Source organism: Syzygium oleosum, unplaced genomic scaffold, assembly GCF_021117445.2.
Source record: "Syzygium oleosum isolate NSW1041296 unplaced genomic scaffold, Sole_v2.1 Sole_v2.42, whole genome shotgun sequence".
Classification (NCBI taxonomy): domain Eukaryota; kingdom Viridiplantae; phylum Streptophyta; class Magnoliopsida; order Myrtales; family Myrtaceae; genus Syzygium; species Syzygium oleosum.
In genome coordinates this window covers 438,014-460,009 of record NW_026607526.1, presented here as the reverse complement: position 1 = coordinate 460,009, position 21,996 = coordinate 438,014, and the positions used below count along the sequence as shown (strand labels likewise).

The 21,996-nt window shown below is 41.6% G+C and overlaps 1 pseudogene; it reads left to right on the top strand.

The window, feature by feature from the left end:
• Positions 1-9,365: 9,365 nt before the first annotated feature.
• Positions 9,366-10,617, top strand: LOC115689451 (probable 2-oxoglutarate-dependent dioxygenase AOP1; annotated as a pseudogene).
• Positions 10,618-21,996: the final 11,379 nt, after the last annotated feature.

The following is a 21,996-nucleotide window of genomic DNA, read 5'->3' as shown; positions in this document are numbered from 1 at the left end:
TCCCCAGCTGAGGAAGAAGGAAAAAGAAAAATAAAGAAAAGAAAAGAAATAAAAAATTGATTAAATTTTTTTTTTTAAGAATGAACATTTCATTAACTAAGGACTCGAGCCTGAGTGCAGAGAAGTCAAGCATGGCCTTCGTGGACCAAGGCCCGAGTGTCGGAGACCAGAGCTTGAGCATCGAGGACTTGAGCACTGCGATTATGCACCCAAGCTCAAGTGTCGGGGCAATGGGCACGTGTACCAAGGCTCTGGGCTCGACCTCGATGGACCTGGGAGTAGGCATTGGCGCCCGGGCCTAGCCTCAATAGACCCGGGTCTGGGCGCTGAAGACCTAGTCCTGAATATCGGGAACTCGAGAACTAATATATGGTTTTCCATGCCCAAGTGTAGAATTTTGGGTCCAAATGCCAATACCTAGCCATATTTAGAAAAATATTTTTCGAATTTTTCAAAGAAGAAATCATTTTCTTGAGATTTAAGCATAGATTTTTGGGAAACTTCAAAATGAGGGCCTGAAATACCATCATTTTCACAAATAAGGGCTTAAAGTAGACATTGTTTCAAATAAGGACATGAAGTGGCCAAATCGTCTCAAATAAAGGTATGAAGTGGCCAAATCGTCTTAAATAAGGATTTTTGGCTAGCCGGTGACTATTCCGTCATTAAAGAATGGGTATTTTAGTAAAAAAAAATTGACTTTCTTTTTCTTTTCTTTTTTATTTTTCCTTTTTTCTTCTTCCCTCCCCAGCTATCACTGTGCCTGGCCGGCAACCTTCGCTGGCCTCAGGCAAGGGCCGCTCTCGCTAGCGTCGGGCGAGGGCCGCCCTCGCCGGCATTAGGTGAGGGCCGCCCAACCCACGTCAGGCTAGGGTGACCCTCGCCGGCATCAGGTGAGGGCCGCCCAACCCACGTCAGGCTAGGGTGACCCTCGCCTGCATCAAGTGAGGGCCGCCCAGCCCGCGTCGAGCGAGGGTCATTCTCGCCGGCGTCAGGCGAGGGTTGCCTTGCCTGGGTTGGACGGGCGAGGGCAACTCTCGCCCTTGCCGGGGTCAGGCGAGGTCGCCTCACCTGGGTTAGGCGGGGAGAGGGCGACACTCGCACAGCCTCCGCCTGAGGCTGGCGACCTCTGTTGTCCCTGGCGATGGCCGGCGAAGGGAAGAAAGGAAAAAAAAAAAAAAGGAAAAGGAAAAGAAAAAGAAAAGAAAAAGACAGAAAAAGGAAAAAAGAAGAAGTAAAAGACGAAAATACCCTTTGACCGGTGAGGTCGAGCCCTTGTTTAAGACTGATATGGTCATTTCATGCCCTTATTTGAGACTAGATCCATTTCAGACCCTTATTTAAGAAAATGATGACACATCATGCTCTTATTAGAGACAAGGTCCATTTCAGGCCCTTATTTAAGAAAATGAAGGCACTTCAGGTCATTATTTGAAATTTTTCATAAATTTTTTATTGACTTCCTCAGCAAACCAAACGCCAATTAATAAGGAAAATATTTTTCGCGAAACAAATGGACTCACATAATTTATTCGAGCATCTTTTCTTGTTAGTACATGTCCATGTACTTTGATTCCTTTTGTCTTTAACAAGCTAATCATCCTTGAGAAAAAGTTATATAAATGAATATAATCGTTATCATTAAATATGTGAGCTTTATAATGCGATCTACATGATCAATGACTATGATAATTTCACTCTATTGTAGATTGAGTCAATATAAAAAAATTCTTAGTCATATGTCGGAGTCCAACATAAGCCTTGCCGTGACATCCTGGCTCTGTCCATGCATGCATTAGTCAAAAATATTTAATACATCCGTTTTATGTAAACAAAGAGCGCAGTGATTTGCGCTTCGTCTATATACAGTGCTCTATATGTGCACAGAAGCATTGCCACTCCTAAAGAACGTTGAGTACTCCGAGCACCTAAAGTGTTATATTTCGTCGGTCTACCCATGATGAGTGTGTTCAAGGGGCATCATTTGCTCTAATTATGAGTGTGTCTGATAGACACCTTTTGAAGAGGTGCGAGGGGAGTCTTTTAAGGGAAATTAAGGTAACTTTATCAGAAGATAAAAATCAAATAAGAGATAAGTAAGTTCTGAAGAATAAGAACTCTCTCTCTCTCTCTCTCTCTCTCTCTCTCTCTCTCTCTCTCTCCTCTCTTCATCAAAGAACGACGAATAAGGATTTTGTATCTACTTTGAGAAGACAATCAACATTAACTCTGTGGAACGAGAATACTATCCTCATGATTGTATTTGGACCAACGTGAAATAGATTCGTCCATCGTTCGCTGGTGATTCGACGTACGATCCTGGAAAATTTGTTCATAGTGCATTGAACAGATTAGTCGATTCTCCCAACACTTACTTCGAAAGTTGGTATCAGAGCAAGGTTACGATCTCTGCCTTATTTTTCCGTCGAATTTTTTTTACACTTGTTATTTGATATGGGAATCGAGAAGATGAACTTCATATCATCTGGATGTTCATTGCTCGGAAATTGCAACATGAATCGTTGAAAACGAAATCGGACGCGAAGAACGGGTTTGGAGGATAAATGTCAGTTATGTTTTGATCGTTTTTTGAAATATTTTTCTGGAGAAAATCACTTTTCATAGAACAGGGGGAAAGTACTCATTGAGACGATCAAAACGGTGGGTGGCATGCCACCGGAAGACGCCGGACGCACCCACACACGCGGCTAGAAGCTGCGATGCATGGGTGCCACGCGCACATTGTGCTAGCGCTGCCGGCGCGTGAGCGCCACACATGTGTCGGCCAACCGCGCGTGATGACGTCAGCAAAACTGTCGGTAACTGACATGCTGATGTCATTGATGGTGTCATCTCGCCGGCAAACCGACCCGGCCGGAACAACCCGACCTAGTTACCGACCCAACCCGTTGACCGGTCAATGGTCAACCGGTCGGGCCGATCAAAGATTGAACTGGTCGGACCGGGTTAAGAACCAATCAGGACCCTGGAGTGTGAACTACACGCGCCGCGTACTCAGGCGGCGCGTGTGGGCGTGTGGAAGCTTTGATTGGAGCGTGGTTGGTACCATTATGTTCGTATTTAAATTCTCTACATTGTGGTGTAATTATTTTATATGTTTGAAGCTTTTAAAGGTATAAAAAAAATGCATACATAACCCTAAATATGCGTATTTTTTGGGGGCATTATTGCATTTTTACTTGTATTTTCTTATGGTTTTGGAAATACAGAAGCTGGCTTAAATGTAAATGACCACATAAAGATTGTGTAGAGCATACTTCATTGATAGCATGTTTATAAGGATTAACATGCTTGCAATTTCAGTTTCGAGCTGACTCGAACAGTGGCCGGAGATCATTATTTTTTCATTATGTCTTGAATTCCGCATATGATTATATTTGATGTAATGAAATATTTGTAAGTTGATGATCATTACGTGAGGTCACGTAATCATCTTTTCTAGTGGCAGTTCGTAGGTTGATAGAATTCAAAGGAGTTCTCACCTAGAACTTAAAATTTGCGCAAATTAAACAAGTTAATGATAGTAGAACAATTGTATGCCGAAGTTGATTGGGAACATAGTGAATTTTCGTTTCGATATCTTTTTGTTGAATTATCATTAATTTAGTTTGTCTTTGCTGCAAATTAAAATGTGTGTTTATGTGGAAAATGTGTTAGTATTGATTCTGTGTTTATTATGTTAATGTGTAGTAGAAATTGATTGTGGCTTCAGCATCCAAGACCATTGTGGCTGAACTCAACAAGGGTGAGAAGCTAAACGGTGACAATTATGATATTTGGCATCGAAAGGTTCAGTATATCTTTGAGGACCAAGAGGTTTTGGAAACTCTCAACCACACCATGGATGAACTTGAGCATGAAACTTCTGCTCAACACAGAAGAGATCAAGAAACTTATCAAACTTGGAAAAAGAAAAATAGCATTGCTCACATCACGTTGCTGAGTTGCATACAAGAAGATCTCATGTGTGAATTTGAAAGTTATGACAAAGCGCAAGTAATGTGGGTTGCCTTGAAAGATAAGTTTGGAGTTACATCTGCCACCAAGTTGAGGAGGCTCACCATCAAATGTGACACATACCGGAAGTGTTCAAATCTAACGATAAGGCAGCATCTTTGGGAGATGTCAAATATGATACGTGAGTTGAAGTCCGCAGGTCATACCCTAACTGATGAACAATAAGTTCAGGTTGTTATAAGGTCTCTTCCTGACGCATAATGAGAATTTCGTCACTCCTGACGATATTGCGCGTCATTTGGAATTAGAAGATGAGTGCCTAGAGGCTGCAAAATCCTCTACCCATACTTATGTTGCTGAATCAGGTTCGAGCAAAGCTTCGGGCTTTAAGCGCAAGAGAAATCATAAATTCAATAACAAAGGGAAAGAGACTGATCAGGCGCCCAAGAGAGCTAAGACCTTCTGACGTAAGAAGTGGAGCAAGAAGAAGAACAAGGCCAAGATGAAGTGCTACAATTGTGGTAAACTGGGCCACTTCACTCGTGAATGCACTGAGCCGAAAAATGTACCACAGTACTCCATTACTTTAAGTAATGCTTTTGTTTCTAACACTGTAATACTTGTTGAATCTTATCCAATGTGGACTGTAGACTCAAGACCAATAGACCACGTAGCTAGAGACCGAGAAGCATTTGTGGAGTATCGTTGGATATAGTCTGGAAGAAGATGGATATATGTTGGAAATAATTCAAAAGTTGAAGTGAAGGGTATTGGCACATGTAAATTAACTTTTCATGGTGGACGAAACCTATTCCTACATGATGCCCTATATGCTCTAGATATTCGGCGAAACTTGATCTCTGTAGTTGTTCTTCTTGGCTTAGGTTATGTATTTAATTTTAATGGTGATTATGTTGACATTTTATTTGGAACAGTTTATTACGGTTCTGATCATGTATTGAATGATTTTATGGTGTTAGACATTGACTATGATGTGTACAAAGTTAATGTTGATGGTTGTTTTTCTTTAATTGCATCTTCTACTAATGTGAAAATTGATGCAAGTACTTGGCATGCTAGACTGAGTCACATTGGGTTACAAAGAATGAACGATTAGCAAGAGAAGGCCTTTTGAGGTCACTCGCAAATGTTGAACTACTCGTATATGAACATTGTCTAGCAGGAAAAACAACTAGAAAATCATTTGGTAGAGGAACCAGAGCTGAACTTCCATTGCAACTCATACATTCTGACATTTGTGGTCCATTAAACGTGAGGGCGAGGCGTGGAGCCTCATATTTCATCACTTTTATAGATGACTTCACACGTTTCAATTATGTTTTTCTGATCTCTCATAAGTTCGAAGCATTGGATTGTGTTAGACGGTTTATAGCTTTGGTAGAGAATCAGTTGAACAAAACAATAAAGGCATTGACAATAGATCGCGGACGTGAGTATCTATCTGAGCAGTTCAAGGCTCTTTGTGATGAAAAGGGAATTGTAAGACAATTAACTATTCCTAGTACTCAGCAACAAAATGGAGCTGTAGAGAGAAGGAATAGAACCATATTGGAAATTGTTAGGTCTTTGATGGCGCATCCAAATTTACCTATCTCATATTGGGGAGATGCGTTATTGACTGTTGCTTATATACTTAATCGTGTGCCCTCTAAGTCAGTTGCTTTCACCCCCTATGAATTGTGGACTGGTCGGAAATCAGACTTAAGTAATCTACGACCTTGGGGGTGTACCGCATATATTCATAATTCTTTCCATAAATATGAAAAATTAGGCTATAGAGGGAAGAAATGTATCTTTATTAGATACTCTGAACACTCCAAAGGGTACGTGTTCATAGGTGAATAAGTTGATGGAAGTGTGACTGAAATGGAATCACGAGATGTCACGTTCTTTGAGAATGATTTTCCTAGTAGAGGTGAGATTGATAAGGACTTTCAATTATATGAGATGGAAGATCCCGATAACACGCCCACTAATGTTATTGAGAGAAATATAGATTTACCTCAACATACAAAACCTATTGGGAGTGTAGTGTCGCCTGGCGAACTGAATTCTCAAGAAGTTCAGTTGTGTAAAAGTAATCGTAAAAGTATTTCCCGTCGTCGATTTGAGATTGAAGGGGAAGCATTTATAATTGCTCCACAAGACGATGCGGAGCCTAAAACAGTTCAAGAGGCTATCTCATCTCCTGACAAGGGAAAATGGAGAAAAGCTTTGGAAGACGAAATAGAGTCTATAAGGACAAATCACGTCTAGGACTTGGTTAATCTACCACCCGATCACAAGGCTATTGGAAATAAATGAGTTTTCAAGATTAAGTGAAGAGCGGATGAATCCATTGAAAAGTATAAGGCTCGCCTTGTGGCGAAAGGCTATACTTAACAAGAGGGTGTAAATTATGAGGAAACTTTTTCACCAGTTGTAAGGTTTGCCTCCATATGCCTTATCCTAGCCATTGTTGCACATTTGGATCTAGAATTACATTAAATGGATATAAAAACAACATTTCTCAATGGAGAATTAGATGAAGAAATCTAGATGAAGCAACCGATAGGTTTCATTGATGAAGGTCAAGAGCGTAAAGTTTGCAAACTTCATCGCTCAATATATGGCCTTAAGCAATCATCTAGACAGTGCTATTTTCGTTTTCATCGAGCTGTAACTTTTTATGGGTTCACGATGATTGAAGAGGATCACTGTGTGTATATTAAACGGTCCGAGGATAAATTTATGATTTTATCTCTTTATGTGGACGATATTCTGTTGGCTAGGAATGACAAGGGTTTGGTTATAAATATAAAAGAATGGTTGTCCTCTAATTTTGAAATGAAGGACATGGAAGAAGCTACATATATATTGGAAGTTAAGATTGAAAGAGATCGATCAAAAAAACTCATTTCTATGTCACAAGAGTGTCATATAATGAAGATTCTTGAACGCTTCAATATGCAGCACTGTAATCCCATTGATTACCCTGTCATGCAAGGCGAAGGCCTGAGTACTAAGATGTGTCCTAAGACTCCAGAAAAAAAGAAAGAAATGGTAACTGTTCTTTACGCTAGTGCTGTCGGAAGTTTGATGTATATTATGATATGTACTCGACCCGACATATGTCATGATGTGGGGTTAGTGAGCCGATATCAATCAAATCCTGGTCAAGCACACTGGAAAGCAGTTAAGAGGATCCTGAGATACTTGAAAGGCACAATGGACTACCGACTTTACTATCAAGGGAGTGATTTACGCTTATTAGGATACTCTGATGCTGATTAGGGAGGAGACCTAGATGAGCGTAAATCGACATCTAGATATGCGTCCTTACTTAATGATGGTGCAATTTCTTAGAACAACAAGAAATAGACATGCACAGCTTTATCTACGATGGAGGCAAAATTTATTGCATGTTCTGCTGCAGTGCAAGAAGCAATATGGCTAAAACGTTTCTTGGAAAATTTAGCCATTGTCATTGATGTTCCAAGACCAGTGACAGTATATTGCGATAGTCAAATAGCCATTGCCTATGTGAAAGATCCCAAGTCTCATGGTAGGACGAAGCACATTGACATAAAGAATAACTTCATCAGAGATATAATAGTGCAAAAGGAAGTAGTCCTGCAATATATTTCAACCAACAGGATGGTTGCTGATCCATTCACGAAGGCTGTTCCTAGAGACATGTTCTTGACACACAGGATGTCTATAAGGTTACGTAGAATGTGATATGTAATATTGTTGGGGATCACTGAATTATGTGTGTATATGTATTGTACTTGTTTGTTAATGAATTGATGTTTTATCAATTAGTACAATGTTATGAGACTAACACAAACATACATATATTGTTGAAAGGTATGTCGCCAGGCAATGATTGGCTCACTCACATGACCAATCACCTAAAACGCTATAGTAAGTGGATTGAGATGAGACGATATGTACTATAAATGCTGGAAGAGCAGTTTAGCACATAAAACGATTAATGTCGCCTTGATTGAAATCAAGATGAGGTCTGTTATTCGTATGTGATAAGACTCAATATGATAGTCCCACAATCATGTATGCCTGAAGGTAGCAGGATGCGAGTACTAAATTGGGCGCTGTAGAAAGCAAGCTGATATAGCACTCGAGCTAAACATGAGTACGTGAGAAGCATGTGACCATGTTTAGGTTAATATTCGTATAGTGGATATGTTTAATAAATGACATACGCTCTTATAGAAGGAGAAATCCACTATAACATGTAATTCATACTACATGTGCTTTATTCGACCAATAAGAGAGATAAGTACAATTATTCCTATTTATTCATCGTGTGAGCCCTTGAGGTAATTTATAATTTACCTTACTTTGTGCCCTATGTTACTTCTGACTATGTTCTCAAAGTAGAAGATCAATGTTGCTACTTTAGCCTGTTACTGGAGGTCATGAATAGATATGGCTTTATGGGACGTGTTTAAGAAAGCAGTTGTTTTTGAAATAGACAGAGACATGAGTGCGAAGGAAGACTATTGTTGTTTTACATCTATCACATGTGTTTACCAGTCGACCAGTTATTTCGCCTTCAATGGCTTTAAAAATAATTGTAAATACATGATGTTCTTGAGAATAGTCAAGGATAGCCTTTAAGGGATAGGTATACTTGGACTGATATAACAAAATATGTCTGGGGCACTGTAAGACATCAATTGTTTATTTCTTTTTGGGGTTGTAGCTATTATGTTGTCCCTAACAGGTGCATAATTAGAGCTCCTAAGTGTAGGTGTACTCACTGGTCGCACGGCTTTCTTGCCAGTATGAATTGTTTCTAAAGTAGATGAATGTTGAATGCCTTATGTTCTTGATAGAGCATCATCAAGCCCATCATGTGCGAGTGGGAGATGTTATATTTCGTCGGTCCGCCCATGATAAGTGTGTCCAAGGGGCACCATTTGCTCTAATTACGAGTGTATTTGATAGACATCTTTTAAAAAGGTGCGAGGAGAATCTCTTAAGAGAAGTTAGGGTAACTTCCTCAGAAGATAAAAATCAAATAATAAATAAGTAAGTTCTGAAGAATAAGAACTCTCTCTCTCTCTCTCTCTCTCTCTCTCTCTCTCTCTCTCTCTCTCTCTCTCCTCTCTTCATCAACGAATGACAAATAAGAATTCTGTATCTACTTTGAAAAGACAGTCGGCATTAACGCTGTGGATCGAGAATACTTTCCTCGTGATTATATTCGGACCAACGTGAAGTAGATTCGTCCATCATTCGCTGGTGATTCAACGTACAATCCTGAAAAATTTGTTCGTAGTGTATCGAATAGGTTAGTCGATTCTCCCCACACTTATTTTCAAAATAAAGTGTAGCAGACAAAACCGCTATATATCAAAATGAGTTCCGAGAATCCTTCTAAGCATCAGCTTCCGAAAATAGATTTCTCCATCTCAGATTTGAACCCGGGAAGCACGTCCTGGGACTTGGTTCGTGGCGATGTCATGGCCGCGCTCGAAGAGTACGGATGCTTTGAGGCGGTATAAGATCAGCTCCTTGACTGGGAGCTTCACGCGAGTCTCTTTCGAGCCGTGAAAGAGTTGTTCAATATGCCGGAAGAGACCAAGAGACATTTCTCCGACACCAAGAGATCATACGATGGCTATGTCGCTGACCTCCGTTTTGCCCCGGATATCAGGCCATGGGGATCGACGGAGTCCTCGACTCTCCGGCCATTCAGAACTTCACGGATCTCATGTGGCCCAACGGGAATGCGAGATTCTGGTGCTTTTCGACCTCATAATTTTCATTTACTTCTCCTGCTGCCTTTTTCGACACAATCACTAATTCGCTTCGGCTTGATCTCCACAGTGAGATTGTGCAGTCCTATTCATCAAAAGCATCAGAACTAGAGAAGATGGTGAAGAGAATGATCCTGGAGGGCTTGCAATTGCCAGTAGAAAAATATCACGACGATCTCATTGAAAAGTCGACCTATTTCCTCCGGATGACGAAATATGAAGCGCCCAAGAAAGGAGGGACTCAAGAAGTTGGCGGAATCAGTCATAACGACAGGAACTTCGTGACTGTTCTTCGTCAAGATGGATCGGTAAACGGTCTGGAGATCAAGGCCAAGGATGGCCAGTGGATTAGGGCAACTCCTTCAGCTTCCTCCTTCATAGTCATATTAGGAGATGCAATGCTAGTGAGTATAACTTTTATCTTCTTTACTTCTGTATTCGAGGTTAACTATTCGAGTAGTTTCGATTTGATCCGCTTACGGCCAAAAAAAGTTGTCTCCACAAATGTCATATGGTTCATTAGATCAAGCATTTTCTTACTTGGTCATTGTAAACAAATGTATCTGGTTGAGAAATAAATCAGCGTCCATCTCTACATATAGGCATGGCCCAATGATTGTACAGTCCGGTACACCGTGTGGTGATGAGTAGGACTCGAGCGAGGCACTCCATCGGCCTATTCTTGACGATGAAAGGTGAGATTCAGTGCCCCGGAGAGCTGGTCGACGAACAGCACCCCTAGCTTTTCAAGCCCTTTGAAGAGATCGATCTCATGCGATTCTCTCGCGTACTCGAGACTGAAGAAGGTTGGGAACATGAGTTGACTCTTAGAGCTCAATATCGTGTCTGAGAAGGATAATACTAGCTCTGGTTTGATTTCTTTTCCTGGTTTCTTTGTACGTGTGGAGGTTCAAGATGGAGAACTTCGTCTGGTAATTTGAAATTTGAGTACTCGGACCTTGTAATCAGTATCTTTCGATGATGTGTCGAAAGATGTGCGGGTCATGATATCATCTATATATAACGAAAAATAAAGTTTGTAGAACAGCGATTTGTAGTTGAGTCACACCGTCACAAAACTCCATTCCTTAACAGTAATGAAAATAAACTTTCTTTTACAAACTAGAGGAAAACAACGAAAAAGAATTAGTTATTCCATTCAATCTATCATTTACTTAAGTAAGGATTTGATGTCACTTATAGATAGTTTTCGTATATTTTTTTGTATGGTCACATTATCGAATTAGAAATTTCTAACTATGTGATCATAGCGCCGAAATAATTTTTCTTTTAATTAGTCAATTGTCAAATTCGTGTACGGGTCCTCGGCTAGCTTATGTTTGTTTGCTGTGTACAACACAAGCAAGTTCATTCAAGAGACGATGGATTGAGGAACATGGAGTTATTTCAAATGGTAAAACACTTGATGTGACCATGAAGGACAGAGACTCCATCTACAAATACCAAAATTACGAAAAATACTTGTATACGCCTTTTTTTTAAAGAGAAAAATTAATGTTACGTGTGCTAACAAGTTGACAAGTCAACTCAATTAGTTGAAAAGAAAAATCATTGCGTAGGGTTCTGAAGTGTGCAGAAACTATAAACAGCCAGAATTTTTTTTTTCTTTTTGGATAAACGCATGAATAGCCTGAACTAGTTAGCATTTGCACGTGGAGATACTGATTCAATCATTTATCTGAACCGTTTAGAATAGATTAAATTCAGTTCCAACGCAAGAAATTCTGATTTCTCTTTGGCAGTCTGCTTTGATCTTGCGTGGTAAGGATCCAAATAAAATTAAACGGGTGGCCCTAAGAGAGGCAGAAGACCTACAACCCCTCCTTGCATGTTTTCTGATGCTTTGTACCAGTAATTCTAGGAAGAAACGCGCGCCATAGTGGGCATTTTCAAAGCACTCTCTCTGATATCTTCCTTTATTATGAAAGCTGATGGTACTGGCGAAATCCCGAAGCATGCGAAATTTGAAATTGTTTAATGTGGACATAGTCAATCTAACTTGTCCAAAGTTAAACCCGCCGTATTCATTTGTATCCCAAGTGTAAGGATGTAACTTGGATGATCCATTCAACATTGAAGATGCAGATATCCTGTGTTATTGTATGTGACTTCACTGATGATGACAAGCTTGTAGAAATACATGGAGGTGTTCTTGATTCTTTTCACACTACAGATATTCCCCCTGCACAGAAGAAACAATTCACCTGAAGTGCTTTTGGTCGGTGGATTTCATGCTCTGCTTGCGGCATGCGCTTTCCTCTCTATATTTGAACATCTGAGATGCATACGAGTGCGCGCATAACTCCATTTTGCTACGTTGATGATGTCGAAAAGTATCAATTTGCAGTCTGACTATTCACTTCGAACTTTCACTGTACATTCTTTTGCTGTTACGTCCCTGAATTTCCATCAATGGAAATATGATCTCATCTGCTCCCGCGATAATAATATCGACATTCGGTATTGTTGTATCTAAAAGTGGCCACTGTGTGGGGATTATCAAGGTTAAATAATGGTGCAGTTTTCGCGTACGTCAAAGCTTAGGCATTCTCGGGCTGAGATAGCAAAAATATCTCCCCTTTACATATGGCGGTGTAAGCTGTATGAGATTTCACATGGGGTTGGAAGGTTTCTTGCAGCTGTTGCAAAGAATTTGGTTTTTGGGATGAAATTGTAGGTCATTTCCAATTTTGTCAATCTTCATATGTCGGCATCATCAAGATGATGGGAAGAGCGCTACTCCATGTTGGATGTTGACGGGTAGCGTTTTTCTGTTTGTTAAAAATGAAATTCTTTCCCTCTTAGTTTTCTTCCATGTACGTATTGTCAATGGTTGTTTTTACACGAGGCTATCTTATAGTTGGCAGCTATAAGACAGTATTGTCCATGCAATGAATTTGGTCTAAATCACTCTACAACCTTGCTCAATCCAAATTACTGTTTTTATCTGCATCCTTTCCCTTGACCCTAGGTAGCTCTCGCTCAACTAGAAGAGCAAGTTCAGGTTATTTCTGATGCACCTAACCTAAGGGGACCGGCGGACCGTTATGCGACTGGGACGAATCGGTGGATTTGAAGTCAACGAAGTCGGATTGAGCTCAAATTTGTCAAGCCGAAACGGCAGCGTGCTGATCAATACTCACGCCTTTGGCCGTGACTAACGATGGATTTTCGCGATTCGAGATTGTTTAGATGGGTTTTTCTATTTTTTTAGTATTTTTATGGGTTAATTTAGTAAAGGGTAGTTTCGTAATTTTACGTTTGATGTTTCCTAATCCTAGTAGGGCTTCGTTTGGGGTTATATAAACTTGTTTTAGGGTTTCTTTTCAGAGCGGACTTGGATATTTTTGATTTGATAATCATATTTGGAGGACGAATTGTTCTTCCGACGAATTTTCTTGTTCAAATTTTTCTATCGCGCTTCGACATCAATTGGTATCGAGCACGGGTTGCTTGAATCAATGGCTGAACAGAATCGCGGTCGTGGACGGCGGGCTCGTGGTGGCCGGGGCGTGGAGGCGTTCCCGAAGGGGACGATCAACCGCTCTAAGAGATCTGCGAGACGTAGAAATTGAAGAACAGAGAAGACGAATCCGGGATTTGGAGCGACAACTTGCGGAGGCGAGGTTGGGCGTTCAATCCGAAGAAGGAGCGGAATCGAGGATTCATCCGATGATGAAGAGGAGGACGTAAACCCTTTTGGGGTTCGAACCGGGGCGGAATCGAGGAGTACGACCTGGAAATCGCGTTCTTCACAAAATTTCGGAATGAAGATCGAGATTCCCGAGTTTAATGGTAAGGCTCATCTTGATGAGTTTATTGATTGGTTGCATACGGTAGAACGGATTTTTGATCTTAAAGACCTAACGAGGGGCAAAAGTGAAGTTAGTGGCTATCAGCTGCGAAAACATGCTTCGATTTGGTGGGAACACGTAAAAAACAACGCGCTAGGAGGGCAAGCCGAAGGTGGATCGCCGGGAGAAGATGAAAAAGTTATTGCAGAAAAAAATTTTGCCTACCCATTATAGGCAAGAGGCGTTTATCGAATATCATAACGTCAAGCAAGATGATAAGACAGTTGAGGAATTCACGTAAGAATTTGATCGCTTGCGGATGCGTTGTGATGTGGCGGAGGAAGACGAGCAGACGATTGCACGATATCGCGGGTGGCTGCGATATGAGATCTCGATGTTGTCCAATTGCGCGGATTGGACATAGAGGATGTGTGCGACTAGCCCAAAAGGTGGAGGGCTTAAAAGAAAAGCGATAAGTCCAAGTGGTCTAGCAGTTCTAAGTGGACAGAAGTAGCTCCAAGTGGACGATAAAGAGTCCCGGGGAAAGCAGGAGTTCTTCAGCTCCGCAGCTGAGCTAAGGGCGCCGGTTCAAAATCTCGCAACAAAAGGAGAGCAGGGTAGTGCTGGATCTAGCAGGGGAGGAGCCGCAAGCAAGCGATGTTTTAAGTGTCAAGGACTCGGGCATTTTGCGCGATTGTCCGAACCGACGCTTGTGACACTTGTAGATAATCCAACTTTCGATGAAGACCCAATTTATGATGAATCGAAGGCGAGCAAGCAGATGCGCATCCGATCCGGAGGACATTATCTATGCCGATTCCGTGAGTCTTTAGTTGTGCGTCGGTTTTAAATATTGCGAGGTAGATGATGAATCGTGGCTCGTGCATAATATATTTCATACTAAGTGCACTAGTGGGGGAAAGGTGTGTAGTATGATCATTGATGGGGAAGTTGTGAGAATGTAATATCTACCATTATGGTAGAAAAGTTGGGGTTGAAAATCGCCGAACATCCTCGGCCATATAAGTCGTCATGGCTTAGGAAGGGAATGAGGTAAAAGTGAGCAAGAGGTGCTTAGTGCGTTCTCGATTGGGAAGAAATATACGATGAAGTGTGGGGTGACGTAGTTCCAATGGATGCTTGTCATATTCTGTTGGGGAGGCCTTGGCGGTTTGACGAAAAACACGATGATGGATTCAAAATACATACACCTTCAAGAAGGATGGCCGGACCATTACTGGGTCCTTCGATTTGAGAAAAGAAGGGAAAAGTAATCGCTTTCCAAATCGAGTTCCGGGAGGAGGCGATAAATGCCCCGCAGCTTTTTCTTGTCGTGGTCGTGGAGCAGAATCTTGATAGTCCAGAAATTTCAGCTCAAGTTCCGCCTATACTTGAGGAGTTTGCGATGTCGTACCGGAGGAATTGCCACCTGGATTGCCACCCATGAGGACATTCAGCATTGTATAGATCTCGTTCCAGGAGCTACTATTCCTAACAAGGCAAACTTACAGAATGAATCCTAAGGAGCATGAGGAGATGCAGAGGCAAGTGCATGAACTATTAGAAAAAGGTGCAATTCGAGAGAGCATGAGCCCTTGTGCGGGCCGCTTTGTTGGTTCCTAAGAAGGACGGGTCGTGGAGAATGTGCGTGGACAAGCAGAGCTGTTAACAAGATCACGATCGGGTATCGCTTTCCTATTCCGAGGTTTGATGATTTAATTGATCAACTGCATGGAGTGACTATCTTTTCGAAGATAGACTTGAGGAGTGGATATCATCGATTAGGTGCGTCCCGGAGATGAGTGGAAGACCGCTTTTAAAACTCGAGATGGTTTGTATGAGTGGATGGTGATGCCTTTCGGGTTGTCTAACGCACCGAGCACCTTTATGAGATTGATGAATCGTGTGTTTCGTCCTTTTATTGGCCGTTTGTCGTCGTATATTTCGATGATATTTTGGTTTATAGTGTATCGACGATCAACACTTGCAGCATTTGAGAATGGTGTTCGAGACATTGAGGAAACAGAAATTATACGCTAATACCAAGAAGTGTCACTTCTTGACTGATCGTGTGACCTTTTTGGCTATATAGTAACTAAGGAAGGCATTCATATGGACCCAACTAAGGTTGAGGCTATTACAAATTGGGAGATTCCGAAAAATATTCATGAGGTACGTAGCTTTCATGGGCTTGCGTCTTTTTATCGGAGATTTATTCGGGATTTCAGCTATTATTATGCACCTCCGACGGATTGTCCGAAGGAAGTAAATTTGTGTGGACTAAGGAGGCGTAAGCCGCCTTTCAATTATTAAAGAAGAAGGTGACCAAGCACCTGTTCGTGCTTCCCGATTTTAATGAGATTTTTAGGTGCATTGTGATGCTTCAGGTGTTGGTATTGGGGGTGTCCTAAGTCAAAAATGTAAACCCGTGGCATTATTTAGTGAGAAGTTGAATGAGGCGAAAAGGAAATATTCAACTTATGATAAAGAATTTTATGCTATTGTGAGGAGTTTGGAGCATTGGAGGCACTACCTTATTTCGAAAGAGTTTATCTTATTTTCTGATCATGAAGCCTTGAAATATATCAATGGGCAGCACAAATTGAATGCAAGGCATGCAAAGTGGGTGGAGTTCCTTCAAGTTTTCAGTTTTTCCATCAAGCATAAGGCAGGAGTGCTAAATAGTGTGGCAGATGCATTGAGCCGAAAACACTCTTTGCTGTCTACGATGAAGGTAAAAGTTCTAGGCTTTGACACTTTTAAAGATTTATATATTGATGATCCTCATTTTGGGGATATCTCGGAGGAAGAGCAAAACGAGCCTTTTCAAAATTTCAGATCGTGAAGGGTTACCTATTTAAAGGTAACAGATTGTGCATTCCTCAATGTTCTTTGAGGGAATCTATTATTATTGAGGGACATGCGGGTGGTTTAGCTGGGCACTTTGGCGTGGATAAGACGAAGGCCTTGTTGAGTGAACACTTTTATTGGCCTCGGATGGAGCGTGACGTGACACGTTTTATAGAGAGGTGCAGGGTATGTCATGTGGCAAAGACCAAGAGTACTAATGCAGGATTGTATATGCCTCTACCTGTTCCGGCTTGCGCCGTGGGAGGATGTCGGCTTTGACTTTGTCTTGGGTTTACCAAGAACGCAACGGAGTAAGGATTCAATAATGGTGGTTGTTGATAGATTCTCGAAGATGGCCCACTTTGTCCCGTGTAGCAAGTCCTATGATGCTTCACAGGTTGCTCGATTATTTCTGCAAGAAATTGTTAAGCTGCATGGAATTCCTAAGTCCATTACCTCAGATCGTGATGTGAAATTCGTGAGTCACTTCTAGCGCACTCTTTGGAGGTACATGGGTACAAGTTTGAAATTTAGTTCATCTCATCATCCACGATCGATGGTCAAACAGAGTTGTCAATCGAAGCTTAGGGAATTTGCTCGGAGTTTGATTGGAGATAATCCGCGACAGCTGGGACTTGGCATTGCCTCGGCGGAATTTGCATATAACAGTCGAGAACCGAACTACCGGCAAGACTCCTTTTGAAGTGGTTTATGGGCGTAATCCAATTACTCCCTTAGATCTTACACCGATACCGCTCTCAAGCAATTTAGTTCGAAGTGAAGAACATGCAAAGCTTATCAAAGAGCCGCATTCCCAGTCCATAATCGATCAACAAAGAACATGAAGTATAAGCAACGCGTGGATATGCGCAGGAAAAGAGTTGTCTTCAAGGAAGGTGATCTAGTTTGGATTCACCTTAGGAAGGAACGATTTCCAGCGGGTAGGTTTAGCAAGCTTCAACCTAGAGCTGATGGACCTTTCAGAGTTTTGGAGCGAATTAGTGACAATGCTTACAAGATCGAATTGCCGGGTAAGTATAATGTATCCAACTTTTAATGTAGCAGATTTGTCACCTTACTACCCCGAAGAGGAAGAAGATCCCGAGGAGATTGACGACAACAATGAAGGCGAAGCATTCGAGGACGAATCTTTCTCTAGCAGGGAGGATGATGCACCTAACCTAAGGGGACCGCGGACCGTTATGCGACTGACGAATCGCGGATTTGAAGTCAACGAAGTCGGATTGAGCTCAAATTTGGTCGGTGAGCGAAACGGCGTGCGATCAATACTCACACCTTTGGCCGTGACTAACGATGGATTTTCGCGATTCGAGATTGTTTAGATGGGTTTTTCTATTTTTTAGTATTTTTTATGGGTTAATTTAGTAAAGGGTAGTTTCGTAATTTTACGTTTTGATGTTTCCTAATCCTAGTAGGGCTTCGTTTGGGGTTATATAAACTTGTTTTAAGGTTTCTTTTCAGCAAACTTGGATATTTTTGATTTGATAATCATATTTGGAGGACGAATTGTTCTTCTGACGAATTTTCTTGTTCAGTCAATTTTTCTATCGCACTTCGACATCAATTTCCTTATTCGCTACTCGCGAGAAATTCCTTCTTTGATTTTGTTGGACCTGGGAACATACTGCATTATATATAGATCAAGTGCATCATTGAGTCTTCTCCTTTTCCATGTACAAGCTGTCCTAAGATTCATCTATTCATGGTTTGAACTTCATTATATCTTCCAGACTGATTCAACGCATCCCATCAACACATAAGATACTACCCATGAGGCGCATGGTCTGATTCTAGGGCAATGAGTAGAAGTTGAAATAATAAACTGTGTATATGTGGGTACAATTTCTTGGATTGTATAACACACACCCAAAAATGGACACGACATATTGGGCCAATTATCCCTTAACGTAAAAACTCGACCATAGTTTATGTCGGAATTCACCACGGCGACCCTTTGATTAATAACCTTGTACAAGTGGAAGCATGCTCATAGGAGAACTTAATATGTGTGATCATTTGGTTTATACTTTGCAACGATCCTTGTTTTCAATTTAGGCCACGCTGGACGATATTTGCTGAGAACTTCTACCAGTTGTTAGAAGTTCAAGTCATTGACAGCCGGCGAAGGCACTGTCGATACTGTCTGCTGGGATTCTAACGGCGGGCGTTTGGCATCTCTGAGAGATGATTCGGTTTAAATGTGGAAAATTGGCTCCAGCACCAATGCGGAATGTGTTTATGAGTTGATCTCTGTCGTTAACAAGTTCCAAGCATGCGTCTTTCATCCCACTCATCCTTCTGCAGTAATCATCGGCTGTTCTGAGGCAAGTCATTGCTCTTTCTTCTTTCCCACTTCGTTAGCTAGTTGTAACAACCACGGAAACTGGAAGTTGGACTGACCAATATGAGCAATGCATGGGGTGTGCATGCCTACTTTGAAGGCCCTGGAAAATACTTCCTACAATTCAGAAGTATCATCTTCTTTGTCCCCGGGTGATGAAACCGTTCTTTTTTTTCTGATGCGGAGACATTTGTTATCAGAATCTGGAGATTTGGGATATTGCAGAGAACAAGAAAGTGACCCTTCATGCGCACGATGAACCAATATCTTGCCCAGCTGCATCCAAGTGTTAACGGCCTTATTGCTTCCGCTAGTAGCAATTGTTGAGAAAACCCCTTCTGCGTTTTGAAGTTGACAAAATTATCCGTGGTTTATTTTGATCTTGATAAATGCAAGAGTTGTTTGTATTTCAAGTTGTATCCGCGTTGAACAAGATCATTGATATAATTGATAAAAAGATTCTAATTGACTTGAAGAAGCTACGTGGGGCACACTTAATCTTAGATATACTAAAGTGTTGAGTCTACATCAATATCGTAATCGGAGTATTTCTAGGAGAGTAGTAAGGGCCCTTTTGGTTCAATTTAGGGGAAAGTTTTTGGTAAAATGCAAAGGCCTTTGGGTTAAAGGGGTTTTCTGAAATGCAAGTAGTGTTTGGTAAAGGCCCCGTTTGGTTCAGCATTTGGGGAACGGAAAGCCGAAAGCTAGCATTTGGAATGCTGAAGCTTATTTTTCCCTTCCCAAATTGCCCTCACTCAAATTTCTTTATTCTGGTTTTGCCCCTGTTACTGTTCATCTTCTTCACCGCGAGGATGGCCGGCGAAGGGCCGGGGAGAGCAGATCTGGCCAGCAAAGGGCCGGCGAGGTCGCCCGACCCAGGCAACGGCCGCCTGGGGTCGGGCGACCGCCCAGGTGATGGCCGCTTGGGTCGCAACCCAGGCCGACGTCGCCTGAGGTCGCGCGACCCAGGCGACGGCACCTGGGCGGTCGCCCAACCCCAAGCGGTCGTCACCTGGGTCGGGCGACCTCGCCGGCTAGATCCGCCCTGGCCGGCCCTTCGCCGGCCACCACCCTCATGGTGAAGAAGATGAACAGTAATAGGGGCAAAATTAGAATGTTAAAAATAAAAATTGCCAAAGCCCTTTGCAAAAAAACATTTACCAAACACTATTTAGGCCAAAGTAGCTTCACAAATTTTTTTTTACCAAACACCACTTGCATTTTCCCAAGTGACTTTCACCTAAAGGTATTTGCATTCTCCCAAATAGCATTTGAAAAGCCGAACTAAACGGGCCCAAAGTGTATTTTAAAATCATATTTGAAAGCAACTTTGACCTAAATACCATTTGGTAACAACTATATTTTGTAAATGATTTTTGCTAATATTTTTTTTAACAAAAAGTTTGAGGTGGAGCTCAGCCACTAGCTGGCCAAAATGGTCGCCGGCCAACCGCCAACAGCCAGATCTGGCCACTCGACCTTAAGCGAGGCTACCTGAGGTCGCGTGACCTCAAACGTCGCTTGGGGTCCCGCCCAGGCGATGCCACCTGAGGTCAGACCCGGGCAATAGTCGCTTGAGATCACGCGACCGAGGCCAACGCTTGCTTGAGTTGTGCGACCTCAAGCATCGCCTGGGTCGCGCAACCCAGGCGACACCTGAGGTCAGGCAACCTCAGCCAGCGTCCCCTGGGTCACGCGACCCAAGCCACAGTCACCTGGGGGTCTCGCGACCCAGGTGACCGCCGCCTGGGGTCATGCAACCTAGGCGACCCCAGTAGGCGATTGTCGGGGTCGCACGACCCCTCAAGCGGCGATTGCTGACCTCCAGACCTGCTGCTTTGGGTAAATCAGGGAAGATCTGACCAAAAAAAAAATCGGGGAAGATGAAGAGTGAACTTGCATTCCAAAAATGTGACTTGCCAAAATGCTTCCGGACCTGCTTTAGACTAAAGTCCTTTGGAAGCCTTTGAAAATGCAATTATATTTCCCCAAAGTACTCCCAAAAAATTAACAAACACTATTTGGATTTGGCCCCTTGCAAATGCTGAATCAATCAGGCCCTAAGTCATCTCTCAAGTCAACTACATCAATGTCGTACTAGTAGAGTAGGTACGTGATGGTGTATATTTTTTAGAAATGGGGTGCGACAAATACATAATCTCGTTATGTTCGCACTATCAATCTGACTCCTCCAGAGTTAAACCCAAGTTAGCGGACGATGTCTTTTAACTTAGGCTGTCACACTGTTGGATAGGATTCTTTCACATGGTATGAATACGGTACGACGAGTAATACGAATTACAGATAGAAAATCCGAATCCAATCTAACACAAAACGCTTGACCGTGTATTGACATGAATTTATATGTTTTCACTATGACTCAATAATTTAGCCTATTAAATCAAAATTATGATGATTAATACTAAGCCCAGCTGAGGCGAAACAATGAACTTAATAATTACAGGCCGAAACGAATTGTCAGACCATTTAACTTAATGATATCCAAAGTAAGGGTATACCCGGTTGACCAATTCATTGAATACACAAAAAAACAACTTTAAAATGCGATTCAGTAATAGTTGGATCAAGAAAAATAAGGCATATATAACTTTAATGAACTAGACTGGAAACCGTATGTTGCTTTAGGCTCCGTTTGTTTTGCGAAAAATGAATGATTTTAAAAAATATTTTCTTAAAAGTAATTGCTTGTATCACTTGAAATAATTAGTCAATGGAAAATGTTTTCATTATCTACTACAATTTATGTGTAGACATTTTCATGGATGATAAAATATTTTTCAAATCATTCATTTTTCGCAAAACAAACGAAGCGCCAATATCCAATTTAAGGAGAATACGCTATACAACCATTTGGACGAAACAAAATGGGCATATAGAGGTTCGATTCGATTTTTATCTTTGAGATGACAAACTGTTGATTGCTCTTAACCAATTGATTCTTAGGAAATGAGCCCGACAACATTTGACTTTTTGTGTATGTTCTTAATGGGGTTTGACATATATTACGCCATCTCTCTTGACAACAACTAATCACACATTAGGAAGCCATTTTTCCCAATTATGGCAGATCTCTCATTGTAACTTAACTTATCGAACGTTGCCGGCCGTGTCATTACTAGAATGGGCGATTCTAGAAGTTAATTGACGCTATTATATAAGTCGTGTGGAATCTCGAGTACGA